We start from the raw sequence: 6882 nt of genomic DNA on the forward strand, positions 1-6882 counted from the left end.
TGCGCAAGCCGTTCTTGGGGATGTAACTGACTACTCTTGTAAAGACCGTTGTGCGTTGCTAACTTTTTGCGGGCTTATTTTCAAAACTGTATAAGAACCTGATAAAATATTAAGTACCTGATAAAGTATTAAGATCACTCCTGGCAACGTCTGGTTGCATTACAAGCAGCTTGCCCATTTGTTTGACAACAATAGACGTGGCCAATACATCTTAGCAAAGCTAAAAATAAAGGCGACGTTTGTCTTAATAGAGCCTGGAAATCATTGATTGGGTTAGAAACAAACAGTATTCATCATCTATGGCCCGATGCTGTGAAGTGCTCAGTGCCTTTCGATTCGCTTTGACTGCTGCAGCCTGGAATATTTGGCATCTCACCCCACTAGGCCTTTGCTGGAAAACATTTACAATGAATAGGTTGGACAGAGTTTTACAATGGCAGCAGCATCTGTGTAGAAATATGGCTAGTTTTTCTTAATTAAAAATCCATTCCAGTTCTCTTAACAACCACCCCAAATCCTTGGCTCTCCGAGTTGCCTTTAATTATATTTAGATAGGAGAGGATCTACTTCATTCTTGTGTGTAAATGCAGAAGCACTTGCGCCAGTTCGGTTGGAAATGATGCAGGCAGGGAAGCAGGGTTGATTGGATGGGAGATCAGGCGCACAAATCAATACCGTGTAGTACAATTAGCCAGCCTGATCTATCAGCTGGAGTTCTGCCAGTCAGTCCTTAGAGAAGAAGAAAAGAGGGCAGGGCCAGCGAGGGGTGGGGGATCGGGAGACAAAGTGCTCGGGGTCCTTCTGTCCCTCTGGTGGTGCAATGGAGCTGGGCAGGCCATGTGATTTGCTTTTGTATGAGGGTTTGGTTTTGGAACAGAGCAGAAACCAGAAGGAATCTTTATTACAGCTCTGGGGGAGGTGCTGCATTCAGACCACAAAAATGATTGGCAGAAAAAAAAATATTTGTTCATTTGATGCTTTCTGAGTGGCTATATCTTATGTCTGACTCATTTGGAGCAAAGCTTTCAATTCCTATTGATTTTAATGTGTCGTTATTATATTAATATATGTGACATTTTAAGTCCATGCTTAATTCCTCAGTTGAAATCAAAGACTTAAGTGCTTATATTTGGTTAGATCGAATTAAGAATGGAACGAAATCATGAAAATACATAATACTATATGCCAGTTAAACATGTTGTTCCTGCAATGTTCCCTGAAAGTCAACAATGCAAGCCAGGATTCAGCAACATTTCATCATGGCGAAATCCCACTGAAATCAAATGGAACAAGCCATGGCTTTGAATAGCTTCATTGCTTTCAGTATTCATGATGAACTTTCAATACATCAGGTACACTGAAGTTACATATATAGGCCCACAATGTATGTGGACCTTGGAAAGCCAGCACTACCTAATTGATTTATGTGGCACTGGAGATCCTGAACTGGTAACCTGCCCCCAAGTAATCTGTCCCGAGCACCTTATTCCCTGAGTGTTGTACAGAAAACCCCTGGCCCTAGGACTTTGTAGTGATGATAGGTACCTAGTAAACAGCCCTAATGAAACCAATGCTCACCCTATGTATAGTATATGGTTTCCAAAGGATGGAATCTTGGAACTGGCCAAAAGAGAACTTCAGCCATTCTTAATTTGAGGGGAAATGAGCAGACACAAACATGAGGGGATGTGGCTCAGAGGCAGAGCATCTGCTTGACAGGCAGAAGGCCCCAGGTTCAATCCTCAGCCTCTCCAGTTAAAAAGGACCAGGCAGTAGGTGAAGTGAAGGATCTCAGCCTGAGACCAGTTTCTCCTCTGTCTGTGTGAGCGGCCACTCATTAACACAGGAAGCCCCGCTCAGCAGCAGTCTGGAGCCACGCAGGGTCTTGCACTGCCCGTTGCCTATTATAAGATTACAGCAGTTATAGTCTGCTCAGGATGTGACCTGCTTTGCTGGGGGGAGATTAGAGGGAGCATTGCCTGAGACCCTAGAGAGCCACTTCCGTTATGAATAGGCAGTACTGACTTTGAGGGACCAAGGGTAGGGTTGCCACTTCCTGGCTGGGAAATACCTGGAGATTTTGGGGGTGGAGCCTGAGGAGGGTGGTTTTTGGGGAGGGGAGAGACCTCAACCAGGTATGAGAGAGTCAGTTTGGTATAACGATTAGGAGCGCAGACTCTAATCTGGGGGAACCAGGTTTGATTCCCCGCTCCTCCACATGTAGCTGCTCGCATGACTTTGGGTCAGTCATAGTTCTCTCAGAGTTGTCCTCTCATGAGCAGTTCTCTCAGAGCTCTCTCAGCCCCACCTTCCTCAGAGGCCATCTGTTGTCGGGAGGGGAAGATTGTAAACAGCTCTGAGACTCCTTCAGGTAGTGAAGGGCAGGGTATAAAGCCAATCTCTTCTCTCTTCTTCTCCTCTTCCTACCTCCTACTGTGGGATAGGGTTGCCAGTCTCCAGGTGATGGCTGAAGATCTCCTGGAATTCCAACTGGTCTCCAGGTTACAGAGATCAATTCCCTTGGAGAAAATGGCTGCTTTGGAGGGTGGACCCAAGGGCATTGTACCCCACTGAGGTCCCCTGCCCTCTCTAAACTCCACCCTCCCCGGGCTCCACCCCTGAAATCTCCAGGAGTTTCCCAACCCAGAACTGGCAACCGTACTGATCACTGTAAAATGAAAGAAGTCCAGTGCAGGAAATACATACATCGTAATTTCTCTAAGTCATACTCTGGTTTTATTCTGTGACAGTAACCTACTGACCCAAAACCTTTGAAGTTAACGGTGGATCAAGTTTAAACCTTCTGCTTTCCAGAGGACTGAGGGCTGCTGCTGTTGTAATATACCATGTTGGATAATTGCTCACAGCTCATATTACATTGTACCATGAATCTGAGAAAAACGAAAGAGCTCTGAGCACACTTTAGAGCCGTAAAGCACAGGGAAATGCTATAATTAAAAGGCAGCTGTAGAAATATTCCTGTTTATTGGAGTCTAAAAGTTGAGAGCCTTGCTGCAAACTAAATGCCAGACTCCAACAGAGAGTGGCGAATATTCAATATCAGTCTTATGTTTATTATTAAGATTTATACCCCAACTTTTCAGCCTAGCATTGGGTAAAGTTATCCTTTGAGCGATGGAAAGCGTTACAATGAGACCGATTCCACACAAGAGCCGCACCGTGGTCGCTCCTCCATTTGCTCCGCTTCTATTGATCAATTTCCCACTGCTGCTGCATTTTGACCTGTGGCTTCGCCCGATTTTCCCCTCGGTTTCGTGATCCTGTTTTTTGAGTATCACGAAACCGCGGGGAAAATCGGGCAAGGCCGCGGGTCAAAATGCAGCCACGCGGCTTCGAGTGGGAAATTGACCAATGGAAGCGGGGCAAAGGGAGGCACGACCGCAGCTCAGCTCTTGTGTGGAATCGGTCTGTTAGTGTTTCAGTTTGGTCTGCCCTTATAGACCCCACTCTCTCTCCCCCCCATTTACCATAGGACAGTGCAATTTTAAGCAGAGTTACACCTTTCTAAGCCTGACTGCAGTGGACTTAGAACAAAGTTTGGGTCCACCGGCACCTTTAAGACCAACAAAGTTTAATTCTGGGTGTAAGCTTTTCAGGAAAACATATCCCCAGAATTAAACTTTGTTGGTCTGAAAGGTGCCGCTGGACTCAAACTTTGTTTGGTTTCTTCAGGCCAACACAGCTACCCACCTGAATCTATCTGCAATGGACTTAGTTGTCTATAACGCTACTTAGGATTGCTCTGTCAAAGAAGAAATGCTGCTCTGAGATAAGAGTTAAAGGTCTGTTCATAAATCTAAAATCTTTATAAATCTCTCATAAAGGTTTTATAACGATATCTTTTTATATACAATGTCTTTAGAAATCTGTTCACCTAAAAATAAATCTGCTCACTAAAACAAAATCCAGATGTGTCTGTGGAAGGGAAGGGAGGTGGCAGGGTACAGCCTGGTCTTGTCAGATCTCAGAAGCTAAGCAGGGTCAGTACTTGGATGGGAATCCACCTAGGAAGGCTCTACACAGAGCTCTTTTTGTAGAAAAAGCTCCGCAGGAACTCATTAGCATATTAGGCCACACCCCTGCCGGCACAGCTCATTAGCACATTAGGCCACAGCCCCATGTTACCAGAAGTGTGGTCATCCAACCATACCCACCTTTTGCTTCTTATTCTGTTTACCTTGTTTGTTGTCAAAACCCAGGGCTTTTTTTGTTGCATGTTAGGCCACACACCCCTAATGTAGCCAATCCTAATGAGTTTCTGCTGTTGGGTGTGGCCTATTATGCTAATGAGTTCCTGCTGGGTGTGGCCAACTCGGGAGCCAGCTGGAACTCCGTTCCTGTGCGTTCTCGCCCAAAAATAGCCCTGGCTCTACAGAGGAAAGCAATGGCACAACTCCTCTGCTTCTCACTTGCCTTGGATGCCCCTTGCTGGGGCTGCCATAAGTCAGTTGCAACTTGACTGCACGCATACATACGTTTTAGAAGAGCCTTGGGCCTGTTATGCACTGGTGTTTTGCCTCACTTTTCACCGTGCATGTCCATCAGGTTTTCTTTGTCGTTCTGCATTGCCATCGCTTTCACTGTGCATGTCTGTCAGGTTTTTCTCCTGGGTTCTGCATTGGTTTCCCTCCCTTCAGCACTCAATTCACTTTCCATTCGCTGTTTGCCCGGGTTTTCTGAGAGTGTTTTTTTCCCGCTTCGAAGCCAAAGGTAATTCTAAAGCATACAGATTCCCTCAGATTCCCCCCAACTTTTCCTGCCCCTTAGAGGTCAGCCCACCGCCCACACTGAGGTCCTTTCGCCCACCCTGCACCTTCCGCCATCCTCCCCCCCCTTCATCGGAGTACAAGCTCCATTTCCCCCTCTTTTATACATTTTTATTTTTTTTGACACGCTCATTAGTCTCGTGAAAGGAGACTTTTGTTTGACTACGATCGCAGAGAGAGAAAAGCTTAAAACAACAGGGGAAGTTTACAAGGCGCTGCACAAGGCTTAGTTCCCTGCTGGTGCTGACTTAAAAGGAGAATCGGAGAGGAGGCAAACAGCAAACGGAAGCAAAAAGAAAAAAAAAGGATTTCAGTGCTGCATGCAAGCCAAATAAAGATGAGGGATATTGTCAGAGTGGAATGAAATTGGCATTACATGTAAAGAGAGACAGTGGGATGGGAAAGCTTTGAAAACATTTTTCCCTTTAATGCTTTAGTGGACAAATTTGGGGGGATGGGACCATTTTGCCAGTCCCCAGAAGCCTAGCATTACAATGGCACCTCCTTGTTTAAATTTTTTAATTTAAACCTCAATTAAGAAAAACTGCGTTTTCTGGTTATAGGTACAGAATAAATGCAGAATAAATGCACAGAATACACTGGAGAGAAAAGATTGGTGCAAACAGCAGGCAAACACATCCGAAGTCAAGCTTAAAGGAATAATCTGTCAGTGCATGATGGATTGGCTGGGACTAGTGTAAACATACGGCAACCAATGTTCCCTCTAAGCTGTGGAGTCTTGTGAGCAAAAATGCTACTTTGTGAGCTCCTGGCATAAAAGTTGTGAGCGAGCGATTTGGCTTCTGCATAAATTGGCTTGCTCTGGAGCCATCCTTCCTGAGCTAAGGCAAAAATGTGTGAGCCGGAAGCTAAAAAACTGTGAGCTAGCTCACACTAACTCATCTTAGAGGGAACACTGATTGGCAACCTCTGTCTTGTGAATGGAAGAGTTGCAAGAGTGAAACAACCCAGGTTTAGGAAGAACTGAGCTTTATTTAAGGATAGAGTCATCAGAATTAAGCTGCTCTTAAAGTAAAGGTAAAGGTTCCCTTGCTCGAAAGCCAGTCGAATCCGACTCTAGGGTTGCGGTGCTCATCTCCATTTCAAAGCCGAAGAGCCAGTGCTGTCCGAAGACGTTTCCGTGGTCATGTGGCCGGCATGACTAAACACCAAGGCACACGGAACACTGTTATCTTCCCACCGAAGTGGTATCTATTTATCTACTTGCAATTTCTTGCTTTGGAACTGCTAGGTTGGCAGGAGCTGGAACTAGAGATAGGAGCTCACTCCGTCATGTGGCACACTCGGGTCTCGAACTGCTGAACTACCGACCTTCCACAGCCTGCAGTTCAGTGACTTAACCACTTGAGCCACCGCAGCTCCCAAGCTGCTCTTAGCAAGTGGAATTTCATGCTAGTGTGAAATAGATCAGAGCCAGCATGGTTGTAGTGGCTAAGAGCAGTGTTCTCTAATCTGGAGAATCAGGTTTGATTCCCCACTCCTCCACATGAAGCCTGCTAGGTGATCTTGTGCCAGTCACAGTTCTCTCAGACCTCTCTCAGCCCCATGAACATCACATGGTGTCTGCTGTGGGGAGAGGAAAGGAAGGCGATTGTAAGGCACTTTGAGACTCCTTGGCTGCGATCACATGTGCCAGAAGATCCTACATAGGCACACGTGTCTGATGGAGCGAAAGGGCGCGATCAGGCAGCAACATCTGGGAAGCGTCCCGCAGCCGTCAGCAAACCCGTGCTGCTCTGCCACAGAAGCGGAGTAAAAAGACATCAGAGAAAATCTGGTAGTAAATGGGTTTCGACGGGCCACAGGCGGACTTCCCCCATCTGATCATGCAAGCACACTTCTGAGCCGTTGGAATGATCAGGTCATCCCGGGTCGGTGCCGTTCCCCCCCCCCTTCGCAGTATGCGCATCATCAAATACCTGTAGGGGGCCCTCGGTGCAGAGGTGCGATTCCTCGTTTATGTGCATGGGAAACAAATGGCAAAAACCCCCAAGACTCACCCACAATTGCGTCTGATCGCACAGGGACAGGCTGCGGGTCATATTCCTCCGGAGGGAATAGCCTCGCTACCCCT

This window comes from Gekko japonicus, unplaced genomic scaffold (assembly GCF_001447785.1).
Source record: "Gekko japonicus isolate JY-2015 unplaced genomic scaffold, Gekko_japonicus_V1.1 scaffold2411, whole genome shotgun sequence".
NCBI classification, from domain to species: domain Eukaryota; kingdom Metazoa; phylum Chordata; class Lepidosauria; order Squamata; family Gekkonidae; genus Gekko; species Gekko japonicus.